Consider the following 27,639-nt stretch of genomic DNA (forward strand, 5'->3'; position numbering starts at 1 on the left):
AATGGGCACTAAATTGACAGACCTGTTCTCCACCTTCTCCTTCCTGCTGCAGTTACTAGGATGCAGCCATCCCCATAGAGCCTGTAGGTGGATCTCTGACTTCCAGTCCCCCTGACCTATAAAAGTGCAGGCCTCTTGCGCACAGGAACTATGGATAGAATGATCACTTCCACTCCCTGCAGCAACAAAGAAGTGCCTCTCCCCAGTAGAGACTGTGGAGAGAACTCTGACTGTGGCAACCCCACACCCAAGGCGATGTGGAGGAAAACGGGGTGGAGTCCTGTCTTCTGGGTAACACACAAGTGAAGCTGACCATGAGAGCACTCACAGCCTTAGTAAAGTAAATTGATGATTGAACCACAGCCCACACAAATGACCAGGACTTCTGAACCTAATAAATTGACTACCTGCTCAAATGGAAGACTTAAGTAGGATCGAGTCTTAGAACACAATACTCAGAATGTCTAGGATATAGTTCAATATTGCGTGTCACAGGGAAAACCAAGACAATCTCAACTTGTATGATAAAGTGTAATCAACAGATGCCAATACTGAGAGCATATAAATGCGGGAATTTGTCAAACATTTTAAAGCAGTTATAAAATGCAGTAATGGGCAGGTATAAACATTCTTGAAACACAAGTGAAAAATCAGAAAGTTACAGCAAAGGAATAGAAGATATAAAGAAGAATCAAGTAGAAGTTTTAGAACTGAACAATACAATAATCAAGAAAAAAAACAAACAATTCACTGGGTAAACTTAGCAGCAGAATGACTATGACAGAGAAAAGAAAGAGTGAACTTGAATATAGAAAAAGTAAAAATGACCCAATCTGAGCAACAAAAGGAGAATAAATTTTAAATAATTGTAACTGATAAAATGTGAAATAAATAATATATTATCACATATACATTAGATTGGCAAAATATAAGAAGCTTAACTAAGTGTTGGCAAGAGTATGAGCAACCGGGTCTCTAATAGGCGGCTGATGGAGGGTGAATAATTGCAGCCACTTTGGAAAACACTTGGCAATATCTGAGAGTGATAACCTGTGCATGATCATAACATCCAGCATTTCTGATTGTTTCCTACAGAGATTCTGCCACATTTGCCTGGTGAAGTGTATTAACTTATTCATCAGAGGATTGTTTGTAAAAGTGAAAAATTTGAAGCATTGTTTACTTATTGAACAGATACATCTTAGAACATTTGAACATTACTTGAATACAGAGAAACTAAATTACTTATATTTCCATAAGAAACATTTTAAAATATTGAAAGTTGATTTAAAGGTGAATGAAAAAATCCAGATAAGACATACAAATGGCCAACAAACATATAAAAATGCTCAAAATCACTAATCATCAACGAAATGCAAATCAAGAGATATTACCACATGCCTGTTAGAATGGTGTTTATCAAAACGACAAACGATAACGAGTGGTGAGAATGTAGAGAAAAGGGAATCATTGTACACTGTTGGTGGAATGTAAATTGATATAACCTTTATTAAAAATAGTATGGAGGTGCCTCAATAATTTAAAAAATAGAAATACCGTATAATCTAGCAGTCCTACTTCTAGGTGTATATCTGGAGGAAATGGGACCAGTACCTCAAGGAGATAGCTGCATTCTTATGTTCACTGCAGCATTATTCATAATAGCTAAGATATGATAAAAGAAGGAAATTTTGCCATTTGCAATGACATGGATGAACCTGGAGGACATTATGCTAAGTGAAATAAGCCAGACACAGAAAGACAAGTAGTGCCTGATCTCGCTTCTATCTGGAATCTAAACAAATTGAACTCATAGAAGCAGAGAGTAGAATGGTGCTTACCAGGGGATAGGGAGTGTCGGGGGAGGTAAGATAATGTTGGTCAAAGGGTAGAAAGTTTCAGTTATGAAGAATCAATAAGTTCTAGAGATCTAATGTACATCATGATAACTACAGCTAATAACATATTGTATATTTGAAGTTGGCTGAGTACATCCTAAGTATTCTCATCACACTTACCCACTCACCCCATCCCCTGCGAAGATAATTATGTGAGGTGATAGATATGTTAATTAGCTTGATTGTAGCAATCATTTCACAATATATGCATATATCAAAACCTCACATTGTATACAGTAAATATATACAATTTTTATTTGTCAATTATACATCAATAAAGCTGGAAAAATAACATTTCAGAGTATGAAATGTTTATTCCTATTAACATAAATTTTGAAAAATAATATCACATATTCATGATAAATATATAAAGATGTAGTAAAGTATACAAAATACTGATTAGTGGTTACTTTCTGATTAGCAATTACTTCTCAGCTGTAACGAAGCTGAGTATGTTTGAGAAGGATTCAAAAGTGCACTTTGAAAACTGTAATTTATTTCTTATTTTTAAAATCTTGAAGTCAATACAACTAAAGTTAACATTTGTTGAATTTTGTCATCCATGACTATTTTTCATACCACTCCTTTACTTTCTTTAGAGAGTTTAATACACAGTGTTTGAAATCGTTTATTAAAAAACAAACAAACAAAAAACCCCTGCTCTCCAAGGTCCTACTCTAGCACGAGGAATAGAATCTAGGCCATGCAGTTCCAGGCTTTCTGTGTTCCTCAGCCTCACTCTAATTTCTCTCTAATGTGTACTCCTTGTTCTCATGCCATCAATATGTCTTCTATTTCATTAGAAATAGATTTATTTAATTTAGTTTCTTCATTTCCAAGTAACAGCTTTTGTATTTTTCAGTAAGATGAAAACCCCAGCTAAAGGGAAACTGATGTCTATGAAGAAAGTAGTTTTACATACTTCCTCTTTCTACTTAAAATATTTGTATTTAATAGACAATAAAATATTTTGTTGAGACACCATAATACATAATTATGTAGATATTGTTGGGAGACACTAAAGGGAAGTACAAATAAACAAGTTTAACCAATAAAATATTTTTTAAAAATATTTAAGATATAATGTCTAAATCATAAGATAATTAATATATATTATTTACTGATTTTATTACAGCTATGCATAGTGTGAAATAACTTAAAATGTAAGGCTTATGTGCACAAGACTGAGTATACAAATGGACAAGGGTCTTATCACATATTAAAATAGATCCCGACCCACAATGTGCAACAACCAGTCCAGGAAGCCAAACCACAATCTCTCTAACAATCAGCCCCAAAGAGTCAGGACTTAATAACTTCTACTTCCCAGAATTTTAACTCTGTTTCCAATCTAGGACAAACCAGACAAAGCCAAATTTCCGGCCCTAATCACACAGAATGCCCCGCTTTCACTTAGCTGACCTCCGGCTTTCCTATGTGAACAACATACAATCAGAGCATACCTAAAATCTTCCCTTTTTTCAGCTATAAAATATTTACCCTCTTCTGTCTGCCTTTGAGTCTGCAAAATGCAAATTGTGTTGTCTGACTCCCTTGCTATAGCAACCTCTGAATAAATAGACTTTGCTTGTTCTTATTTGGGTGGCGTTAATTTCTACACATGTATTATCAAATGTCTCTCAACATCCTTATAGAGGAAGGCATTAGTATCTCTCTTTGGGGAAAATGAGGCAAAGAAAAGTATATGTGACTTGCCAAAAATAACACAAAATATTAGTTATCGAGCTATGATTTGAACCTAAAATGCATGGTTCCAGATCCTGTACATGCAATATAATGAATGATTTTATTACTCCATCTGATATAAAATTAGCTGTGACAGTCAGGAGAGGAAAGCCTGTGGTACAATGATGTACATACTCTTAAATTTCAGTAGTTTAACATAACAAAGAATTAGTCTTTGCTCACGTTCTGTAAACACTGTCTGTTGTTTAGAAGCTCTCCAGATTTTAAAATCTGAAACCAGGCTGATCATGGAGCCATCACAGGTGGCAGAGGAAAAGAAAAAGTGACGCCATTGCACATCAGTTTTTAAGGCTTCCGCTTGGAAGTAACAATCATCACATACGCTTACGTCATCACTGGCCAAATCGTGTCATATATTTACCTACTTTTAAGGTGCAGAAAATACAATATTTCCATGTACTGGGGAAGAAGAATGATTGATTCAGCTACTGAACAAAATAATGGAAAAGTCTTTGCTTAAATCCTTTAACCATATTGTGTATGAAAAGTTGTCTGACTCCTGTTCAAAGACAAGACCACTGCAATTATAAAAATGTACATAATCTCTCTTTCTGTAATTCTCACTGTACTTAAGCATCAATCATATGAGGGGATTTTCAGTAAAGTAGATTTGAGTAGTTTAAAGAGGCACTCTGACCCTTCATTTACTAAATAAACCTATAAATATTATGTATAGCATGTATTACACACAGTGTAATCATATATATTACATAATAATACCTACATGCATATAAATAAATATACATTAATACTATAGAAATTTATTGCTATAGAATTGCTATAGAATGAATTTTTTTGTCTCCTCAAAATTAATTTGTTAAAGCCTAAGCCCCAATGTGATGGTATTAGGAGGTGGGGCCTTTGGGAGAAGATTTGGTGATGAGCGTGGAGCCCTTATGAATGGAATTACTGCCCTGATAAAAGAGACTCCAGAGAGCTCTTTACTCTCTTTCCATTAACAAAGGGTACAGTGAAAAATTTGGTGTCTATGAACCAAGATGTGGGCTCTCATCTGACACCAAATCTGCTGGTGACTTGATCTTAGACTTCCAGGCCCCAGAACTGTAAGAAGTGAATTAATATTGTGTATAAGCCAAGCAGTCTGTGGTAGTCTGTTATAGCAGACTTTGAACTAAGACCATATAAACCTCACAACAGGTGGTATTTGTGTACATATAACCTTACCTTGTCCCTGACTTAGTGACCTCTCATGTATCAGTATCATAGCTAGTAATGGAAATGGAATTATATTCTGGATGTTATTTAATCTTGAATTTTTTACCAAAATAAAACCATATATATATATATATATATATATATATATATATATACACTTTTTATATGTATACCAACATTTTCTTCTCTGTTGTCTTCTTCTTCTGTGAAATGTGTTAATTTTTAAAATATATCTATTTACATATATTTATATTATTTGTAAATATAAATATTTACATATCATATTGAAAATAAATATATATATTTTCAAATAAGTAACACATCACAGAAGAAGAAGAAGAGGAAGAAGAAGAAGGAGGAGAAAAAATATTGATAAGCAGCAAAAAAAGAAAAAATATTATGCATAATTATGCCACCCAGAAAAAAGAATTGTTAATATTGTCAGTCCACTGTGAAAACTAGAGTTACTTTGTTCCTCTGCATCAGCATAGAATTTGTCACACAGTAGGCCTTGAATAGATTTTGAGTAAACAAATATGCATATTCACACTTAAATATATTCACTTCAATAAAAATGGGAAGATAACTCTTTTAAACTTTATTCCTCTTTAAAATTAATCAATAAATTTCAAAGTGTGTTATTAAAAACACACACAATGAGATGTTTTTACAAACAAAAAGATAAGTCTTTAGACAAATTAATTTAGAATATTACATTACCAATGTGAATATATGCAACGATTATTTACATATCAAATCTTCTAAAAAGTCCTATATTAAAGAAACCTACTTAATATTGGTTAACTCAGGATTTCCCAACCCTATTTGACCACAATTTTTTTTTTTTTGCAAATGAGCTTAATTCTAGAAATATCAACGTTCTCCTTTTCTCTCACATTTCTATCATACAAATCATATACTACCCATGACTCTGAAATAGGTAGCTTAATGCCCTCTTTTGACCTCTTGTCCACTGCAGCCACTAATTATTGGATTAAATACAGGCTTCTGATCTAAAATGAGCAAATCAGAGACTGTCCAAAAAGATTAGAATTTGGACATAGTCACTCATTTGGAAAACTTTGGAAAATCAAGTGGAAAAACTTGGGGACTGAGGCCAGTATTTAAAGACAACCATGATGAACAGTATGCAAGCAACAAAGAGAAGCAAAGTCAAAAAGATGGTTGACTATTTGGAGAGAGAGGTTATGTGATAACAACACAATTCTCCTGAGCCTGTTCACGATTTAATTCCAAAAATCACTCTCATATTTATATTAAACATGGTTTTTTGTTTATTTTTTTACCAGTAAACACAACCACTGTCATCATTCTAAATTAGTACATATTACACCTGTAAGTACCATAATTTATTTAAGCCACCTCATAATAACTTTTTAACACTCAGATATTTTCCAGTGTACCTTCTCATTCTGGACCAGTTCAGTTAAAAAAGACACTTGTCTTCAGAATACTTGTTTCTCATACCTCTGTGCTTCACCTATAGAGATGGGGCAGGTTTGAACTTTTCCACCTTCTTGGTTACAGTTCTTCCTACGTTAATGTAGCAAGCCTCAGGCACTAGTTGTCATGAGGAAAAAGGGAGCCTCTTCTTTACTTATGGATGTACCTGTATTATCTGAGACTGCTAGGCTTAGTTCTGATATGCTAAAGAGTTTAGAAAATCCCCACTCTCTTGACAAAGCCAGGTTTTCAAGCTTATTTTCCTGCTGCCAATTTAAACAAACAAACAAAAAATCTCATTTGACAGTCAAAGCTGAAAAATGACTTCCTTGTTTTATAGAGTAATCATGAAACACAGAGAACTATTTCTTCAAAGAGGGTAGAGAGTAAGGAGAAGGACGTCTCTAGAACAACAATATTTACAGGATATGGAAACGTATCTGAAGGATTTTGAGTATTATCTCTATCACATGTAATATATTATAGCTTTGAAGCAATATATGTAGATGAAAGCACAAAAGAAGTATGAAAAAATGAAAGAAAAAATGAGAAAATATAAAATGTCAAGGAAAAGCAGGCAAACCACCAAAATAAGAAAATATTTTAAATGGAGGCATAAGTTGTATTAAAATAAAATAAAGCTCTGCAAGGGAAATAATGTACAGAAGCCTATCTTGTTGGCAAAGATCTAAATATTTAACAAATGCTGACACACAACTTGATTGTTGATATCCAAGTGTTTCCTTAAATTCAGAAATAAATAAATAATGGATCCTGATATTCTTTACACCGGAATAGAGATGTAAGTCCAATTCTTTTGTCAACTTGAACATCTTTACAGATAGATGCCAAGAAAGGCTTTTAAAGTAAGGAACACAACCCTAGGTTATGATTACATTGTCTTCCAGCAAAACGTACCTGCATGCTTTTGGAAAGCAACATTTTATCTTCTACCATCATCAAAGTGTCAAGAAACCATCCTGTATAAGATGCTAAGCCCCTGGCAGGCACAAGAATGAGATGCTTAAAGGCCCATACCACTACTCTATTTTGCCTCTTTCAATCTTTCATGTGTGGATCACAGAGAGCATTTTTCAGTGTTTTGTGACCTGTTTTTGTAGCTATGTGAACTAGCAACTCCTCCAGATACTGTCAGATTCAAAATAAATTCAACCTGGTACATCCTACGGATGCTGCAGCTCACTTATAACTTGTCCAGTCCTCTCTTCTATTAGCTTTTTATAAACACAAGTGCAGGTGAATTTCTACACCTAAGGGAATAATAACTTATGTTTGCCTGATTCCACAGAGAGTGTTGTACTGTGGTACATTGTAAGTAAAAGAAGAACTGCTAGGCTGAATATGGTGCTTAACTTTATTACTGATGTACTGAGCACCTTCTGCCACTTTAGCCAATCCATTTACTCATTTATTCCTTTCCTCTTTTGTTCATTCATTCCGTCATTTACTTTTTTATTTTAAAAAATCAAATTTAAAAAATTTGAGTCAAAATATCACAACCTTTCCTCTCAGCCAACTTTTAAGCCAGATTAAGGTCTCCAACGTCATAGATTATCAGAAATGGTAGACTGTCTGAAATTTGAACTGAAAATGTATTCTTTATTAAATTTCTTACATATTTGCTGAATTAACCAAAACCTTACCGTCCCTTCTGCAAACCCTATAATTTCTTTACACTTGAAACATCTTTAACATTTTAATGATATTAACTCATATCAGTTTTAATCTCAGGATGACATTTTGCAGGATGATATGTAAATAGTAACTATCATGTCTTAAAATATCTGGCACAATGTTTATTCTATACACTAGAGGCAAGGTTTAAAGAAAGAAACCCCTTGTTGGATCAGAATGTGAGCACAATTTCAAATCTAAGTCTGAAATTTTCAGAGGGATATTCAGGGGACTCTGAAATTAGGCATTCAAAATAATTAAATAATTCTCAGTTGAAATAATTAATTTGTCAAAGGACATATGCTGAGAACTATTCAATTTCTAAATTTCCTGATTTGAGTGTGCTAGAGAAGTAGATGAAGGAAACCAACAAAGTGTCATCACCTTTTGATAATCATGCCTGGGGTATTTTCCAAAAATTTAAAATTCTATAAGAATGATAGGATGAATTTGGTAACTCTAATTCCAATAAATCTGCGCTAGAGATTCAAGGTCAACCTTAATTCAGGGGGATATTTTAGAAGTTGGTTGTAAGGTATTAGAAATATTGGCATAAAATTAGATTTAAGGGCCTCTAAATTTCCTTATAAAATCTAAAATGCAAGTCAGTTTTATTATGATCGTTGTTAATCTAGAATATAAATTATATTATCTATTAATATTTATACAATGAATAGAGCCTAAATGTGGGTGTGAAATAATGCAAATGCAGTATTTAAGTAAAATGAAACCAAAGGCTCAATCTTTCAAATGCAAATCTAATTAAGAGAATAAATCAGACTAATGGATTATATTTTACCTTGGTAACTAATCTTCGATATGGCTTTGTTTTCTAGCTTAGTTGAAGAATTAGATGCCAAAAATATAAATGGACTGTTGAATCACTTTAAAGTTGAATTTAACTTTATATATATTACATATATATAACACATATGAAATATATATTCAGAATTCAGAATCATCTTAAGATATCTGATTATATTTTAAATTACTCTTTTCATACTGTTCCATACCTGTTGATATATCATTTAGTTGGTTAAAATTATTGCTATTATCTTTTGTTGTTGTTGTTGTTGTTGTCCCACAATTAGACTTAGTTGTCCACAACAATAAAATGTCAAGGAAAACTACTCTCAATTTAATTTTGAGATGACACACATAGGAACATATTTAATTCAAGTGATGTAAGAGATAATTCCAATATGCTACAGTAGTTAAGGCATGGCCTTTGGATTCAGACACAATAAAGTTTATATTCTGGACCTGACTTTCCATTCTGTTATCTACAATCTCTGAATGCCTCAAAAAACTTCTGTAAGAAACACATGAAAAAAATGTCGAAAGTGCTAAGAATATTTCCAGGCATATAATAAATACAGAATGTATATTAGCAGTAAATATTATTATCATTATCAAACTTTCCCTAAGAGAAGACTCAGTACTTTCTCTCTCTTTATTTTTTCTTAAAACAAGGTCTCACTCTGCCACCCAGGCTGGAGTGCCGTGGTGTGATCACAGCTCACTGAAGCCTCAACACTACAGGTTCAAGCAATCCTCCTACTTCAGTTTCCTGAGTAGCTGGTGCTACAGGTTCCCACCACAACATCTGGCTAATTTTTTAATTATTTGTAGAGATGGGGTCTTGTCATGTTGTCCAGGCTGGTCATGAACTCCTGGACTCAAGTGTTCCTCCTGGCTCTGCCTCCCAAAGTGCTAGGATTACAGGTGTCAGCCACCAAGCCCAGTCTCATTATAAAATTTTAAGAGTTTTTTATTCACCTGAGAATATATTTATTCACAAATTATATACTAATATTATTTTGCTAATATAATCTGCACATCATAAACAATACAAAAATATATATTAATAAGGGATAGAATGAATTTAGTATAACATATATAGGTTTGGTTGTGTCACCACCCAAATCTCATCTTGAATTGTAGCTCCCATGGTTTTGATTGTCATGGGAGGTACCCGGTGGGAGGTGTTTCAATCATGGGGTGGGGGTGTCTTTCCTGTGCTGTTCTAATGATAGTGAATAAATCTCATGAGATCTGATGGTTCTATAAAGCAAATTTCCCCTACACAGGCTCTCTTGCCTGCCGCCATATTAGACGAGACTTTGCTCCTCATTGGCCTTCCACCATGTGTGAGGCCTCCCAGCCATGTGAAACTGTGAGTCAGTTAAACCTCTTTCCTTTATAAATTACCCAGTTTCCAGTATGTCTTTATTAGCAGTGTGAGAACAGACTAATAGATATTGCAAGATCAATTTAAACTTTTGATGGTATATTTTTTTATCTCACTAAAAGTATTATTTATCCCATTTTAATGAAAGCAATGTGGTTGATTATTTTTCTTTGGAAATCTTGTTTTAATACTTTGAGACACAGCAATTTAAAAATCCAATTTGAAGTTCAATTTATTTTGATACATGATTCGTAATCACCATTGTTAAAAAGGTATATTTCATAGTAAAATTTATAAAATAGAAAATATATACTTGGGACAAGTTCACCATTAACAACAGTGAATACAAATCTATACTAGAAATAACATTTTTATATTTAGAAATTTTTGGCTAATTTTGTCAAATCTGTTTAGTTTGCCATTACTGTTGTCTAGGAATGTAGCTGAGGAAAAGTTTATAATATAAATTAAAATGTCATCTCTGAGGAATCACATTATTAGCATTATTTTCAATTTTGTTTTCTTTTCACGAATTTATCTAATCCACTTCTTCACTTTCAGAGGATTAGCTTTAGTTAAGACTAGATAATATAACCCATAAATCCACTTAACTGGTGACAAATACATTTTAATCCTTTGCAGATGAGGGTACTGCTGTTTAATCTCTGAATTGTGGAATTTGTGATTTTCCTTGAAGAAACCCATACATACTCCAGCTGATGTTAGAGGACATGAGAATTAATCTATACATTAAATATTAGTAAAACTTAATTTTATATGCTAGATTAAATTTAATGGAAATTGCAATGAAACATGTTCTTTCTGTTCACCCATGAATGGTCTCGCACCTTCTTTAGGGTTGTGTATCGTCTTTCAAGTTCACTGGTATACGGGTTGTTCCTCTTCCTAAGCCTTCCCGTTGTAACACTACTCTTTTAATGGAATACACACATTTCCTAGATTCTGTAAGCAGTTAAATTGGTTCTTTACCGTGACTCTGTAAGATCTCTTGTGTCCATGGCCCAAACAAAAAACATACAAAGCAGAGTAAGACCCCATAGGGACATAGCATTTTAGCTGTTAACTGGACACTAAGAAGTGAAGAGTGAAAAAAAGTGTTCTCTTGTTGTGAATGAATTCAGCAGCTTGTTTGTCTGGATTCTTAGGGACTGGAGAATAAACAACCAAAATTATTTTATTGATAAATAATATAAGTATTTTAAAAGCTCAATTAACAGCAATTACATGAAAGCAATTCAGAAAAGTGTGTTATAAATTACATTATTTTATGTCCTCAACAAAATGGCAAAATCTGTAAGTCCTGCTAAATCTTCCTTTCTGTTTTCCAACATCATAGTCAATGACCAACAGTTTACATCAGTCTGAAGACAATTGATTCTACATTTACAAATCTGAAAAATTATCTAGGAATTTAGCTCCAAACCCAGTTAAACCCAATCCATGTATACATTTGTACATTTCTCCAAGAACTAGAAATCACAAATTTTAGGATTGTTGAAGCAAAGGGACTAGAAATGGAGGAAAACACAATTACCCAATTTTAAAAGGGACAAACGTATATGAAAGTAAGTCATATCGATTATAAGATTTGTAAAGTTGGCTGGGTATGATGGCTCATGCCTGTAAGCCCAGAGCTTTGGGAGGCCGAGGCAGGAAGATCACTTAAGGCCAGGGGTTAGAGATAAGTCTGGGCAATGTAGCAAGACCCTGTCTCTACAAATTTAAAAAAATTAGCTGGTCATGGTGGTGTGTTCCTGCAGTCCCAGCTACTCAGGAAGCTGAGGTGGTAGGATCACTTCAGCCCAGAAATTCAATAAGTAATGATCATGCCACTGCACTCCCTCCTGAGTGACAGAGTGAGATCCCATCTCTTAAATTTTTTTTAAAAATTATGTATAAAGTTCTTGCAAAACTGTGTTGCTGAGGCCATCTGGTTACTTCATTGTAAAGAAATAAATGTATCCAGATTGTTATTCTTATAATAAATGTGAGTTTGAATTGAAAACCTAAAATTTTATATGAAAACATTAAAGTACTTTTGGAATAAATCAGTATTTTTATATTTTTGTATAGTCATCTTTGCTCAGAACTCTTACTGACAAAGCAATTGTCTATTTACATTTTATTTTACTTTTTTATTTGAAGAATTTCTTTTTGTAGAAACCATATTAAAACCAAAATCACCTTGTTTTTACAGGCATCTCTTTTGAATGCTGCTGTGCTTTACAATGCCTGCCTGCTTCTCATCCTCATCAGGTTCACTCAGGCTCCCTATGAAGGTGGTTCTCATGTTTGTCTAGAAACATTTTCGAGATTATACCTCGTCCCCACTATAGGGAGGAATTAGGCCCTCATCCTTTAGAATCCCTTTCTACCATGTGCCTGTCTCAGGATTGTTCTTACCAATATCATCTGGTGTTGTATTAGAGCTTAAGAAAAACGATGAGTTAATGGGTGCAGCACACCAACATGGCACATGTATACATATGTAACAAACCTGCATGTTGAGCACATGTACCCTAAAACTTAAAGTATAATAATAATTTTAAAAAATCAGTAATTTACAATTTTGATATTTTCTTCATTATAAGATTTTTGCACTGATGTTGATTTTTAAAAAAAATTACATCAAAATATGATTTCTGCTGTTTACTAAGGTTTTTTTTTTTTTTTTTTTTGGCATTGTCTTCACCTTTGTACCTGAGATAACTAGCTTCACCTATTCTTGAACCCGCACTTTACCATGTATGGGTCAAATCTCTTTATATCCCTGTCTCCTTTCTATAAACTGAAGACTTTCTGGGAGCAATGGCCAAGTCTTTGCATCTTCGAATCACCCAGTAGAGTACCAGCATTTTGTAAGTTGTACAGTAAACACTTAATTGAATATAGCTATACATATGTGCCTTTAAGCCCTATGTATACTTAAAAAAATCATTCTTAATGAGTTCACTTGGCTATCAAATCTAATTTTTAAAGCCAGGAAAGATGGTCATTATATATACTTGATTTTCAGGAATGGCATTAATTATATTACTTTTAAAATTCCATTTTATATGGCATCATACCCAGCTCACATTGACTTCTCTTGCTAGAGAAAATTGTGAACATTCCCCTAATTGGTCTACCATAACCCACATTATTTTTCAGTTTTTTTTATTAGCTTTATGTCCGATTTAATTGCATTTATTTTAAATGAGCTGTTGCCAAGTATCATTAGAGCTTGATCTACATCTCAATAAGGTGTGCAGCAGGGCATATAGGTGGGTCACAGAGTGGATGGAGAAATGGCAGCCTTGCAGAGAATCAGCAGAAATGACTAGGTAAAGGCAGGCTTTTTTCAAAAGGAATATAAAAAAAGAGATGAATTAAATTGGAATCTGAAAATGAGGGGATCAGTAGCATAAATTAGGATAAAATAGGTGCCTTTGTAATTAGAATTTTCTGCTTTATTATTCTAGGCTCTCAAAACAAAAAGCCTTAATATTAATATTTAACTTGGAAGACTTCCATATTTGAGCACATAGCTGATAGTGTAAGTCCTATCCTTGTGAACAAAAGTGGTTCGTATAATGTTCCAAATCAAATTATTTGATAAAAATTTGGTTATATAAGTCTATACTAACACATTTATTGCCTGGAATATTTTAATAGATGATAAAATTTATGTTTTGAGCTTCCCTTCCTCAGTGCTTACCTCAAAAATAGAGAATCTAGTGGTATTATGCTACTCTACGGTTTGTACATATGAAATAAAACTAAAAAAGAGTACATGCAATTATAGATCAATTCATATAATTAGAAAAATAAAATAAATGCAATAGTTCTGAATACTTACATAAATCTGTGTATATTATTTCTCTCATATAAATTTTGCCTGGGCATTAGAGTAAAATTTTGACATAATGATCTCATTGGTACTATCATTAACATGTATATGTTTGAATATAAAATATACACTATTAGGTATGATATCATAACTACTGTCACATATATTATATAATAAGTATTTCCTATGTAGCAGATGTTGTCCTAACATATATTCTACTTATAAGCATACGTAATGTAAGGCAAACCTGGGATTCAAATCCAAAGAAACATTGTGATTTAAAACATGAGATACTCCTTTAAACTTTCCTCAACTCTTTGACAATTTATTTCTCCTAGCAGTTTGGGAATTGTGATATGTGAACTCTCCTTTCAAGACTCTTGGCCAATTGTCATCTGTCCTCTGATGAATATATTTTCTGAAAGAAATTTATCTTCTAGTGAAGAGACGTCCATATATAACAGTTTTAGCTTAACCTGACCAGTTTCACATTTACATAGCTTCATTTTATGAAATATTTACATTTATTTCAGTCAAGCTCTCTTGCTGTGGCTGGAGATTCAGGGGCAGAGAAGGAAAGAGTCTGTAACTCCTAAAAAGGTATTCATAGAAAATATGTCCTTAAATTGTTTTCTTAATATGAATATAATCATCATTAATGTTATTAATAATGAAATATATGTGATAATTATATATATTCAGAAACATACTTCCACATTTTTGATGAATATATTTTTGACATATACTAGAATATATTTGGTAAACATATTTTTCTGAGGAGTATACATATATATATATATATATACACACACACACATATATATGTATACATATATATGTGTGTGTGTGTATATATATATATATATATATTTTTTTTTTTTTTTTTTTTCTGAGATGGAGTCTCGCTCTGTCGCCCACGCTGGAGTGCAGTGGTACAATCTCGGCTCACTGCAAGCTCCACCTCCTGGGTTCACACCATTCTCTTTCCTCAGCCTCCCAAGTAGCTGGGACTACAGGCATCCGCCACCACGCCCAGCTAATCTTTTGTATTTTTTTAGTAGAGACAGAGTTTCGCCATGTTAGCCATGATGGTCTCGATCTCCTGACATCGTGATCCACCTGCCTCGGTCTCCCAAGGAGTATATATTTTTTATAAACCTCAATAATAATATATTAATAAAATATATTAATATATATTTTATTATGTTAATATATAATATGATATATAATATATCATACTATATATTATATATTATATATCATATAATATATAATATAATATGATGTAATATATATTATATATAATGTTAATATATATTAATAAAACATATTTATATATTTTATTATATTATATATAATATACATTATATTATTATAAATATAATATATAATATATTATGTATTATACATAATATAATATAATGTATATTGTATTAATTTTGGTGATGTTTGATGGAGGGGTAACACTTAGCAATATCAAGTTATAAAATGATTGGGATAGAATTCCCAGTTATTCATAATTATGGATATCACTAGGTTCCCATGGGACCAGATGATGCTTTTTGACGACTAATGTTAATATGTTTGCACATTGGTTTTTGACTTGGGAAGGAAGACATTTTATTATGCATAATCCTGACTGCATTGGCAGAGCAGCTTTGAAGTGTTTGTTTATAATAATCTCTGTGGCTTAACCAGAACCCTGGTACAGGGCTCACAGACAGGACGGAGCTAGGCAAGGTATATCAGCAAGAGACATAGATATAGAAGCAAAAATCTTTATTAACTAAATTGAGAATCATATAACAGCTATGTTTGTGGCAGGAACTCATGTTCAAATCATTGAATTATTTCTAGGGTAGGGGCAGCATATCACGGTTACTTCACCTCAGAAATTTTACAATTCTATTCCTCGGCAGCCCACAAAACCCGCCTAGGTCCAACTGGTGCAATGACCCTGGCAATCATTTCATTTGAAAAGGAGAGCAAAGTCTCAGTATCACTGGAGAAATTTTCTAAGGGGTTTATCCACAGCAGAGTTCGTGAAAACAGAGATTTTTTTAAACTCTAATCTCTGTACTATAAATTATGATTGCATCATTGTCCTATGGAGGGAAAGACGATGTCACAGGTAGCACAGGTGGGACAAGAACCTGGAATTCATAAGCAGCTACTACATGCTCCATGACAACTGGGGACACTAAAGCCTGAAGAAGAGAATATTGAACAAAAATGTAGGTGTTTTTTATCATCTAGCTAATGAGTATTGCACCTTGATGACAGCATAGGCAACTTGAAGCTCTGTTGAGCTCAGTTGAATCCTGGATACCAGGAGAAGCAGGAATCCTCCTCAAATACAAAGCCACGGAACATAACCCTTTACTTCCTCTTCAAAACAAAAAGAAAGGTCTGGTGCCTAATGTTCAGTTTGTTGGAAACTCTAAAATTTAAAATAAAAGCATGCCAAGTTCTGAACATGAATGTATTATACCAGCTATTAAGGATAGAGAATAAGCAAAGAAACATGCACTTACGTACATACATACAAACATACGTATGCACACCCATATAGTAAGTTGTGGTCTTAGCTCAAAGAATTGTAGAAATAAACTAATTCAATTCTCCTATTCATTGGTAAGAGATTTGTTTTTACTTTATTTATGCAACCCCCTCCACTAAGTATTATATAAGCAGTATAAGTGATACTTTGGGTATATTAACTTATACATTGGGTGTTTAATAAAATGACTAACTGAGTAAAGGAATAAATGAAACACTGGGCATCAGAGGTTGTATCATCCTCAATCACGTAGGATTCAGGCCTGCAGATTTCCTATTCTTCCATCTTGTATTGAACCGGAATAACATATTTCAATGTTCAAATTAGATGGCTTATAATTGATCCCTAATAGATTCAGAAGGCCTTAAAAATCTGTTAGCACTTCAAGACTTTGATATTCCTATTGAATCAAATGATAAATATAATAACTTTGGAGTACATTGTTCAGCACATTTTTTTCTCGAACTCTGATTATTATCTAGGAAGGAAAAGGTAGACCTGGAGAACAGATGAAGTGCACCAAAGGATTCTTCTGAACTTTATTCTCCAACAAGTCTTTGAATCTCTCCCTAAAGTAATGCGGGTCAGTAAATTTCTGAAAGTTCAGAAACATTTTCCCTGTCCTGCTTTGAGTCTAGTTGAGGCGCTGATGCTGCTGGTTAGGAATTGTAAGGAAACTAAATTATGATTTGTTATTTAAACATAAAAAGTTACTGGTGGCTTAGAGCTAAATAATACTACTATGCTAAACAACTAGATATTAAAAAATAAAAAGTTAAAGTTGTTTATCTCCTTTAAGGGGTCATTAATATTGAAAGGTCCAATATCAAAATAGAAACGTCTGCAGCACTGAGACCTGAACTGCATGGAGGAATTGGATTTCTGCAATTAGAATATCATGTGTGAAAGAAAAACCAAAGCGGGACTCTGCAATGTCACTAGAAGAGCAAGCATAATAAATGTGAAGAAACCTAAGATCATAAACATGACTATGTCATTTACAATTCTGATGATAACGACAGACATATTTGTGACTTCACAGCCTGCTATTAATACTATAAGCTTCAATCTTCATAAATTCATTTGTTTTATCATCTGAGTGAGTGCATAAGGAAACATTTTCCTTCTTAACTTTGATGTGAAGTCTAAATCAAATGCAATTTTAGTGATCTCCCATGGCACATAAAAGAAAAGAGATTTAGATTGACTCTAGGTTTAATGGACTCTCAAGCCACACACATAATGGTAGCTCTTATCATGAGACTACCAAATAATGTCAGCCATTGACAAGGTTTAGATATGTTGCACAGCGTGTAGGTTTTGAGTCTTCAGGAACAGCGGTGGTACTCCAAAAAATTACTACTGGCCACCTTAAAGCTAATTCTAATTTGCTCAATATTTTTATCTCTGCTAAATTGCACCTTACATAAAGTTTTTCATGTCTAAGACCATGGATGAAAAGTATCCTTGAATGCATATTGTGTTACAATTGAAAAGCTATTATATTCTCTGTTTTCTAGAATGTTTGAAAGAAACGAATCAAGGTCCAATATAGAATACGCTTTCCTGTCTATATAGAAAAGATGCCAATGAATTTATAGTAAAAGAAATCAAGGTGAGAGAAAGATTTTATAATGGCTGATCTACTTTAATTTTTTTATTCAAGTTATTATTTCTTAATATTAATAAATTCTACTCTGATTGGATTTCTAACTTACCTATAGACTACCATAGCTCTTTTAAAACTGTGGTCATGTAGTCAAACCACTACAAAATATTAACAAATGGCATATTCACATGGTACCCAAGTATATAGTTAAAATTTCCTCAAGAGAAACAATGATAGAATATTATTTCCTACACTTGATTGTGTGAAGATTAGTTACCCAATTCAATTGCAAGGAGACCAAAATTAAGAAATGTGTAGAGAATTCAAACTGCCCCTTTCACTGTGGGCATATAAGATTCTTCCAGTTGCACACTGTTGTGTAATAAGTCACTTCAAAACCTAGTGTCTTAGAAAAAATGTATTATTCTCATAAATCTGCACTTCAGGCTATCTGTACTAAATTTTGCATTGGCTGTGACAACTCAAAGCATGGGATCTAGTATCTTCTGTATGCTTCCTCATTCAAATCTGATGAATGGATTAGAAAGATTCAAACAGCTGAATGATAACCCAATAGAACTTTTGCCATTTTAGAAACTTCAATGTGAGTTATACAAACCATCTGCTTTTCCAAATAAAAAGAAAGCATAAAACTAGAGTAGATACACCTCCAGAGAAGAAAACACAATATTTGGGTTCTGAGGCAGAAAACCATAGTTTAAGGTTCTAAATAATTACTGTATCCCCTGACCCATCTGACAAGCATATAATTCAGTAAATCTATTTCAAACATAAATGCTCCATCAAAAACCATTAGTAATGATTAGAAAGGAAAGAAGAGAGAATTGATAAATAAATATGATCCAAAAAATTGGATAAAATACATGATAATAAAATTATGATAAACATCATATATCAGAAAAATTGCCACAAAGTTTAGAAGACAATATTAAGAGATTTTTCAAAACACAAGTGCCTTAGATAAAATAAAATTGAATTAACTCAAATATTTTTTAGTTCAAATAAAACAAATAAATAAAGTAAATTGAACTAATAAAAAGATAACTGTGAAAAAAATAAATAGGGGAATAAAATAGAGCATACCTTGGAGATACTGCAGATGAGCTCGAAATCACACAATAAGGCAAATTCTGCAATAAAACAAGTCACATGATTTTTTTGGTTTTCCATTGTGTATAAAAGTTATATATATATACTACACTGTAGTCTACTAAGTGAACAATTGCATCATGTCTAAAAAAATACCTTATTTTAAAAGGTCTCTATCGCTAAAAAGGCAATCATCTGAATCTCCAGAGAATGCTAATATTTTTGCTAGTGGAGAGTCTTGCCAGTGTTGGTGGCTGCTGACTGAACAAGGTAGTGGTTGCTAAAGGTTGGGATAGCTGTGAGCATTTCCTAAAAGAAGACAGCAGTGAATTTTACTGCATCAATGGACTCTTCCTTTCACAAAAGATTTCTCTGTAGCATACCATGCTGATTGATAGCACTTTACCCATAGCAGAACTTCTTTTGAAATTGGAGTTAATCCTCTCAAGCCCTGCTTCTGATTTATCAACTAACTTTATGTGATATTATGTAATATTCTAAATCCTTTGTTGTCATTTCAACAGTGTTCATAGCTCTTCACCAGGAGTAGATTCCTTCTCAGGAAACCACTTTCTTTGCTCATGCTTAAGAAGCAACTCCTCATCTGTTGAAGTTTTACCATGAAAATGTAACAAATCAGGCCCATCTTCAGGCTCCATTTCTAATTCTAGTTATCTTGCTATTTCCACCGTATCTGCCATTACGTACTCCACTCAAGTCTTGAACCCCTCAAAGAAATTCATGAAAGTTGAAATCAACTTCTTCCAAACTCCTGTTAATGTTGATGCTTTTATTTCCTCCCATGAATCACAAATGTTCTGAATGGCATTTAGAATGGTAATTACTTTCTAGAAGGTTTTGGATTTACTTTGCCCAGATCTGTCATGGTAATCACTATTTATGGCAATTATACACTTAAAAAATGTGTCTCTTAAATAATAAGACTTGAAAGTCAAAATTATTTCTTGAACCATGGGCTAGAGAACAGATGCTGTATTAGTAGGCCTGAAAACATGAATCTTGTATGTCTCCATCAGAGCTCTTTGGTGACTAGCTACACCTTCAATGAAGAGTGATATTTTAAAAGGATATTTTTTTTCTGAGTGGTAGGTCTCAACAACAGACTTAAAATATTTAGTAACAAATGCCATAAACAGATGTTATATCACCCACTCTTGTCTAATTTATAGAGCAAGGGCATAGTAGTTTTAGAAGAATTCTTAAGGGCTTTAGGAATTTTAGAATGGTAAATGAGCACTGGCTTCAAATTAAAGTCACCAGCTGCATTAGATCCTAACAAGAAAGTCAATCTATCCTTTGAAGGTTTGAAGCTCCTGGAGATGACAGTCTTAGATGGCATTTTCTTCCAATATAAGGCTGTTTTGTCTGTATCAACAATCTTTTTTTTTTTTTTTTTTAGTGTAACCACCTTCATCAATGATCTTAGCTAAGATCTTCTGGATAACTGGCTGCAGCTTCTACATTAGTACTTGTGGCTTCACCTTGCACTTTTATGTTATGGAGACAGCTTATGTTATGGGGACAGGGTTATTAGTTGGTCTAATTTCAATGTTGTTGTGTCTCAGGGAATAGGAAGTCCCAAGAAAAGGGAGATAGATGAAGGAACAGCTGAAGGGTGGAGCAGTCAGAACACACACAACATTTATAAATTAAGTTTGCTATCTTATGTGGGTGAGGTCCATGACACTTCAACAAAATTACAATAGTCACATCAAAAATCATTGATTACAGATCACCAGAACAGATATAATAATAATGAAAAACTTTGAAATATTGTGAAAATATTCCAAGAATGTAACAGAGGCACGAAGTGAGCACATGCTCGCTGTTGGATAAAGGGCACCAATAGACACTGAACGCAGGGTTGCCACAAAACTTCAGCTTGTAAAAAAAATGCAATATCTGTGAAGCACAATAGAGAAATACAATAAAATGAGGTATGCCTGTATATGAATGACAGATGAGGAAGTAGGACATATGCATAATTGACAGTACTAAAGAACAGAATAAATTTATCAAATTTTTTGAAAACACATGTTTGAAATACAGAAAACCTAGAACCTGCAGGCAAAAGTACAGTATTTAAGGGATAAAAGGATAAGTAATAATTACTATCTATCTATCTACAGCAGTAACACTTATTTTAAAAGTCTTTGAAGATAAGGATAGAATACAAAAGGCATCCAGAAAAAAAAAGTTTTGTCACCTATAATGGGGAAAATATCAAAGTGATACCAGCACTCCAAATAGCACATTTCATGCTGAATATAATTTCCAAAGAGAGAAATTTTTCATTTAAAAGAGTTTTGCATAGGAACCAAGATGGCCAGCTAACTGCAGCCAGGAAGAACTTCCCACACTGAGAGAAACCAGACCATTAAGTAGACTGACACACTCCAAACAGATTTTCAGAAAGAAGACATTAAGAGTAGACAGAGGGAGGACACAGACCCCAGGCTGAAGTGGGAGGAAGCTGGGAATCCTGCACTGAGTCGCTGAGCACAAGGACTTGTACCTGGGCAGGGCTGCCTTGCCCGTGAGATGGGGCCAGTCTGATCTCTGAGTACCTGCCTACCTGCCAGCCTCTCCAAGAGTACCTACCTGGTTGCACCCACTTGCAGTGCAGCCTCAGCTGCCCAATTGAAGTGTTTGCCAGCAGCTGCCATCATAGCTCTTTTGCCAGCAGATTCAACCTACCCATCAGAATGCTTTTGCAGACTGACTCCTACCAGTGTTCACCCACCCACAGCCTTTCCCCACCAGCACACACTCATCCACAGCCTCCTACTGCCACCCTAACAGCTTGCATCTGCACAGGGCCCCACCACTGCCTTATCAAAGAGCTTTTGCTGGCAGCTGCATCGGAGTGTTGGTAGAGAAGACTGGGAACACCATGGCCTCTCCAGTGCAGCAGGTGCTTAAACTTGAGGGGCCAGAGGACAAAGCCACAGGCTTGGTTCTAGCCCCCTAGGGCAAAAGCATGCAGCCCAGGAGTGCTAAGCCAAGCCTTGATCCACTGAAAACATCCAGCAATGAAGCCAACTGACTGAATTTAACTTACACTGCAGTCACACCCTCAAGGGCATCAAAGAATATCTAAGCAAAAAGCCCGTTCCAAATGACAGAAACCTCAAGGATTAAAGGAATATCAGCCCACTCACATGAGAAAGAACCAGCAAAAGAACTCTGGCGTCTCTAAAAGCCATGTGTCTTCTTATCTGCAAATAACCACATTAACTCCCCAGCAGTGGTTCTTAACCAGACACAAATGGCTGAAATGAGAGACAGAATCCAGAATCTGGGTGGCAAGGGAGCTCACTGAGATATAGGAGAAACTTGAAACCCAATCCAAGGAAAACAGTAAAGAGTCCAAGAGTTAAAGGTGACATATCCATTTTAAAAAAGAACAAAACTGAACTTCTGGAAGTGAAAAATTTACTGCAGGAATTTCAGAATGCAATCAGAAGTATTAATAATAAAATAGACTATGCTTGGAATGTCAGAGCTCTGAGACCACTCCTTTGAATCAACACAGGCAGACAAAAATTTGAAAAGAACAAAACAAAATGAACAAAGCCTGCAAGAAATATAGGATTATGTAAAGAGGACCAGCCTACAACTCATTGGCATTCCTGAAAAAGATGGAGAGGGAGCAAGCAACGTGGTAAACAGATTTGAAGATATTGTCCACAAAAATTTCTCCAACCTTGCTGGAGAAGTCAACATGCAAATTCAGAAAATTCCCACAACCCCTGTAAGGTACACAAGATGACCACCCCCAAGACACATAGCCCTCAGATTCTCTGAAGTCAATGTGAAAGAAAATATCTTAATGGCAGCTAGAGAGAGACAAGTTACTTACAAAGGAAATCCCATCAGGCTAACAGCAGACTTTTCAGGAGAAACCATACAATCAAGAAGAGATTGGGAGCCTAGATTCAACATCTTTAAAAAAAAGAAATTCCAACTAATAATTTTATATCCATCCAAATTAAGCTTCCCTAATTAAGCTAAGGAGAAATAAAATGCTTTCAGACAAGCAAATGCAAAAGGAATTCATTACCACAAGAACTTCCTTTCAAGAGATCCTTAAGGGAGTGCTAAACATGGAAATGAAGGCTGTTACCTGCCACCTCAAAAATGCACTTAAGTTCATAGCCCACTGACACTGTAAGAAACCATACAATGAAGTCTATGTAACAGCCAGGTGACAACATGATGACAGTATCAAATTATCATATATCAGTATTAACCTTGAATGTGGATGCACTTAATATCCCACTTAAAAGACAGAGAATGGCGAGCTGGATAAAGAAGCAAGACCTAACTGTATGCTGGCTTTAAGAGACCCATCTCACATGCAGTGACTACACTAAGCTGAAAATAAAAGGATGGAGAAAGATCTATCAAGCAAACAGAAAACAAGCAAGAGCAAGCATTGCTATCGTTAGTTCAGATAAAACAGATTTTAAGCCAATGACATTTAGGAAAGGACAAAAAAGGGCATTACATCATGGTAAAGGATTCAATTTAACAAGAAGATTTACCTATCCTAAATATATGTGTATCAAACATACAAGCACCCAGATTTGTAAAACTAGTTCTTAGAGACCTACTAAGAAACTTAGATAACCACATAATAAGTGTGGGAGATATCAAGACTGAACTGATAGTACTAGACAAATTATTAAAGCAGAAAACTAACAAAAATATTTGGGACCTAACTCAACACTTGACCAAATGAACCTAACAGACATCTACAGTACTATTTGCCCCCATAAAACAAGAGTATACTTTCTTCTCATCCGCACATACTCTAAGATCAGCCACATCCTCAGCCATAAAGCACTTCTCCACAAATTCAAAACACCTGAAGTCCTACCAACCATACTATTGGATCACAGTGCAATACAAACAGAAATCAATACTATGAAGATCTCTCAAAACCATACAATTACATGGAAATTGAACAACCTGATCCTGAATGACTTTTGGGTAAAAATGAAATTGAAGCAGAAATCAAAATATTCTTTGAAACTAATGAAAGCGAAGATACAACATGCCAGAATTTCTGGCACACAATTAAAGCATGTTAAGAGGAAAGTTTATAGCACTAAATGCCTACATCAAGAAATTAGAAAGATCTCAAATTAACAACATAACATCACACTTAGAGGAACTGAAAAAACAAGAGCAAGCCAACCCCAAAGCTAGCAGAAGGAAAGAAATAACCAAAATTAGAGTTGAACTGAAGGAAATTAAGGCACAAAAATCCGTATCAATGAAACCAAAAGCTGGTTTTTGAAAGAGTAAATAAGATTGATAGATGGTTAGCTAGATTAATAAAGAGAAAAAGAAGATCCAAATAAACACAATCAGAAATGACAAATGTGATAATACCACCTCATAGAAATATAAAAAACTGGCCAGGTGTGGTAGCTCATGCCTGTAATCCCAGCACTTTGGGAGGCTGAGGCCAGCAGATCCTTTGAGGTCAGGAGTTCAAGACCAGCCTGGCCAACATGGTGAAACCCCATCTCTACAAAAATACAAAAATTAGCCAGGCATGGTGGCACATGCCTGTAATCCCAGCTACTCAGGAGGCTGAGGCAGGAGAATCATTTGAACCTGGGAAGCAGAGGTTGCAGGGAGGCAGAGGTTGCAGTGAGCCGAGATCAAGCCACTGAACTCCAGCCTGGGCAACAGAATGAGGCTCCATCTCAAAAAAAAAAAAAAAAAGAAAGAAAGAAAGAAAAAAAAAGAAATATAAAAAAGCCCTCAAAGACCATTATGAATGCCTCAATGGACACAAACTAGAAAACCTAGAAGAAATTAATATTTCCTGAAAACATACAGCCACCCAAGATTGAAATGTGAAGATATTAAATCCTGAACAGACCAATAATTGGTTCAAAAATTGAATTAGTATTTAAAAACCTAGAAACTAGAAAAAAAAAACCCTAGAACATTTAGATTCACAACCAAATTCTACCAGACAGATTAAGAAGAGCTGGAACCAATTCTACAAAAATCACTCCAAAAAATTGAGGAGGAGTGACTCTTCCCTAAATCATTCTATGAGACAGGGAGCATTCTGATACCAAAACCTGGCAGAGACACAAGGAAAAAAGAAAATTTAAGACCAATATCCTTGATGAACATAGACACAAAAATATTCAACAAAATTCTATCAAATCCAATCCAGCAACACATAAAAATGTCAATAAACCATGATCAAGTAGTCTTTATTTCGGTGATGAAAGGTTGCTTCAACATACACAAATCAGTAAATGTGATCTATCACATAAACAGAACTAAAAACAAAAAATCACATGATCATCTCAATAGATGTAGAAAAAGCTTTTGATAAAATTCAACATCCCTTTATGTTAAAAATTCTCCACAAAATAGGCATTGAAAGAACATACCTCAAAATAATAACCGTCTATGACAAACCAACAACCAACATCATACTAAACAGTCAAAAGCTGGAAGCATTCCCCTTGAGAACCAGAACAAGAAAATGATGTCCACTCTCACGACTCCTATTTAACATATTACTGAAAGTCCTAGTCAGGGCAATCAGACAAGATAAGTAAATGAAAGGCAACTGATATGGATTGGATCTGTATCCCTACCCAAATCTCAAGTTGAAATGTAATCCCCAGTGCTGGGGGTGGGGCCTGGTGGGATGTGATTGGATCATGGGGGTGGTTTCTTATGGTTTAACACCATTCCCCTTGGTGCTATCATGGCAATAGTGAGTTCTCGTGAGATCTGGTTGTTCCAAAAGTGTGTGGCACCTCCCCCACTCTCTCTCTTCCTCCTGCTCCAGCCATATAAGATGTGCCTGCTTCCCCTTTGGCTTCTGTCATATTTGTAAGTTTCCTGAGGCTTCCCCAGAATCAGAAGCAACTATGCCTCCTATACAGCCTGTAGAACTGTAAGGTAATTAAATCTCTTTTCTTTATAAATCACCCAGTCTCAGATATTTCTTTATAGCAGTATGAGAACAGACTAATACAACATCCAAATAGGAAGAGATGGGGATAAATTATCTTTGTAGATAATTTGATTCTATACAGAGACAACTCCATAGTCTCTGCCCAAAGGCTCCTAGAACTGAAAAACCATTCCAGTCAAGTTTCAAGAGAAAAAGTCAATGTGTAAAAATTAGTGGCATTTCTATACACCAATAACGAACAAGCTGAAAGCCAAATAAAACCATTCACAACAGCCACAAAAGGAATAAAATATCTAGGAATGCAGCTAACCAGGGAGGTGAAAGATCTCTGCAATAAGAATTATATAACATGGCTGAAAGAAATCAGAGACAACACAAACAAATGGGAAAACATTCCAGGCTCATGGATAGGAAGAATCAATAGCATTATGATGGTCATACTTCTGATAGCAATTTACAGATTCAATTATATTCCTATCAAACTATTAATGTAATTTTTAAAAGAATTAGAAGAAGCAATGCTGAAATTAATATGGAACCAAAACAGAGCTCGATAGCCACAGCCATTCTAAGCAAAAAAGAACAAAGCTGGAGGCATCACACAAACTGACTTCATATACTACAAAGATACTTAATCAAAACAGCATGGTACTGGTACAAAAACAGACACATATACCAATGGAACAGGTTAGAGGACCCAGAAATAAAACCACACACCTACAACTTACAAGCCACACACCTACAACAATAACCTTGCTATTGTCTACAATAACAAACAATGGGATTAGGGCCCCCTATTCAATAAACAGGGCTGGGATAACTGGCTAGCCACATGCAGGAGATTGAAGCTGGACCCCTTCCTTTCACCATCTATGAAAATAAACTCAAGATGGATTAAATACTTACATGTAAGACCTGAAACTATTTTTAAAACCTTGAAGAACGCCTACGAAATAGCATTCTAGACATAGGCATTGACAAAGATTTTATGATGAAATCCCTAAAAGCAATTGCAACAAAATGAAAAATAGACAAGTTAGACCTAATTAAAGAATTTCTGCACAGCAAAAGAAACTATCAACAGAGTAAGCAGCCTACAGAATGGGAGAAAATATTCACAAAATATGCATCCCACAAAGGTCTAATATCCAGAATCTGTAAGGAACTTAAACAAATCAACAAGCAAAAAGCAAAGAACCCCATTAAAAAATGGACCAAGTACCTAAACAGACACATCTTAAAAGAATTTATACAGCATGGCCAACAAGCATATGAAAAAATGCTCAACACTTCTAATCCATTAGAAAAATGAAAATCAAAACCACAGTGAGGTA

General features: G+C 34.4%; 1 long non-coding RNA gene across 1 annotated transcript in view; it reads right to left on the bottom strand.

Annotated features, from left to right (window-relative positions):
• Positions 1-27,639, bottom strand: part of LOC112206266 (uncharacterized) — a 305,507-nt gene that overhangs the window by 155,212 nt on the left and 122,656 nt on the right. Inside the window, exon 2 of the long non-coding RNA XR_008540616.2 lies at positions 19,315-19,361. This is a non-coding gene — a long non-coding RNA (uncharacterized LOC112206266). The remainder of the gene's footprint in view (positions 1-19,314; positions 19,362-27,639) is intronic.

This window comes from Pan troglodytes, chromosome 17, assembly GCF_028858775.2.
Source record: "Pan troglodytes isolate AG18354 chromosome 17, NHGRI_mPanTro3-v2.0_pri, whole genome shotgun sequence".
Classification (NCBI taxonomy): Eukaryota; Metazoa; Chordata; class Mammalia; order Primates; family Hominidae; genus Pan; species Pan troglodytes.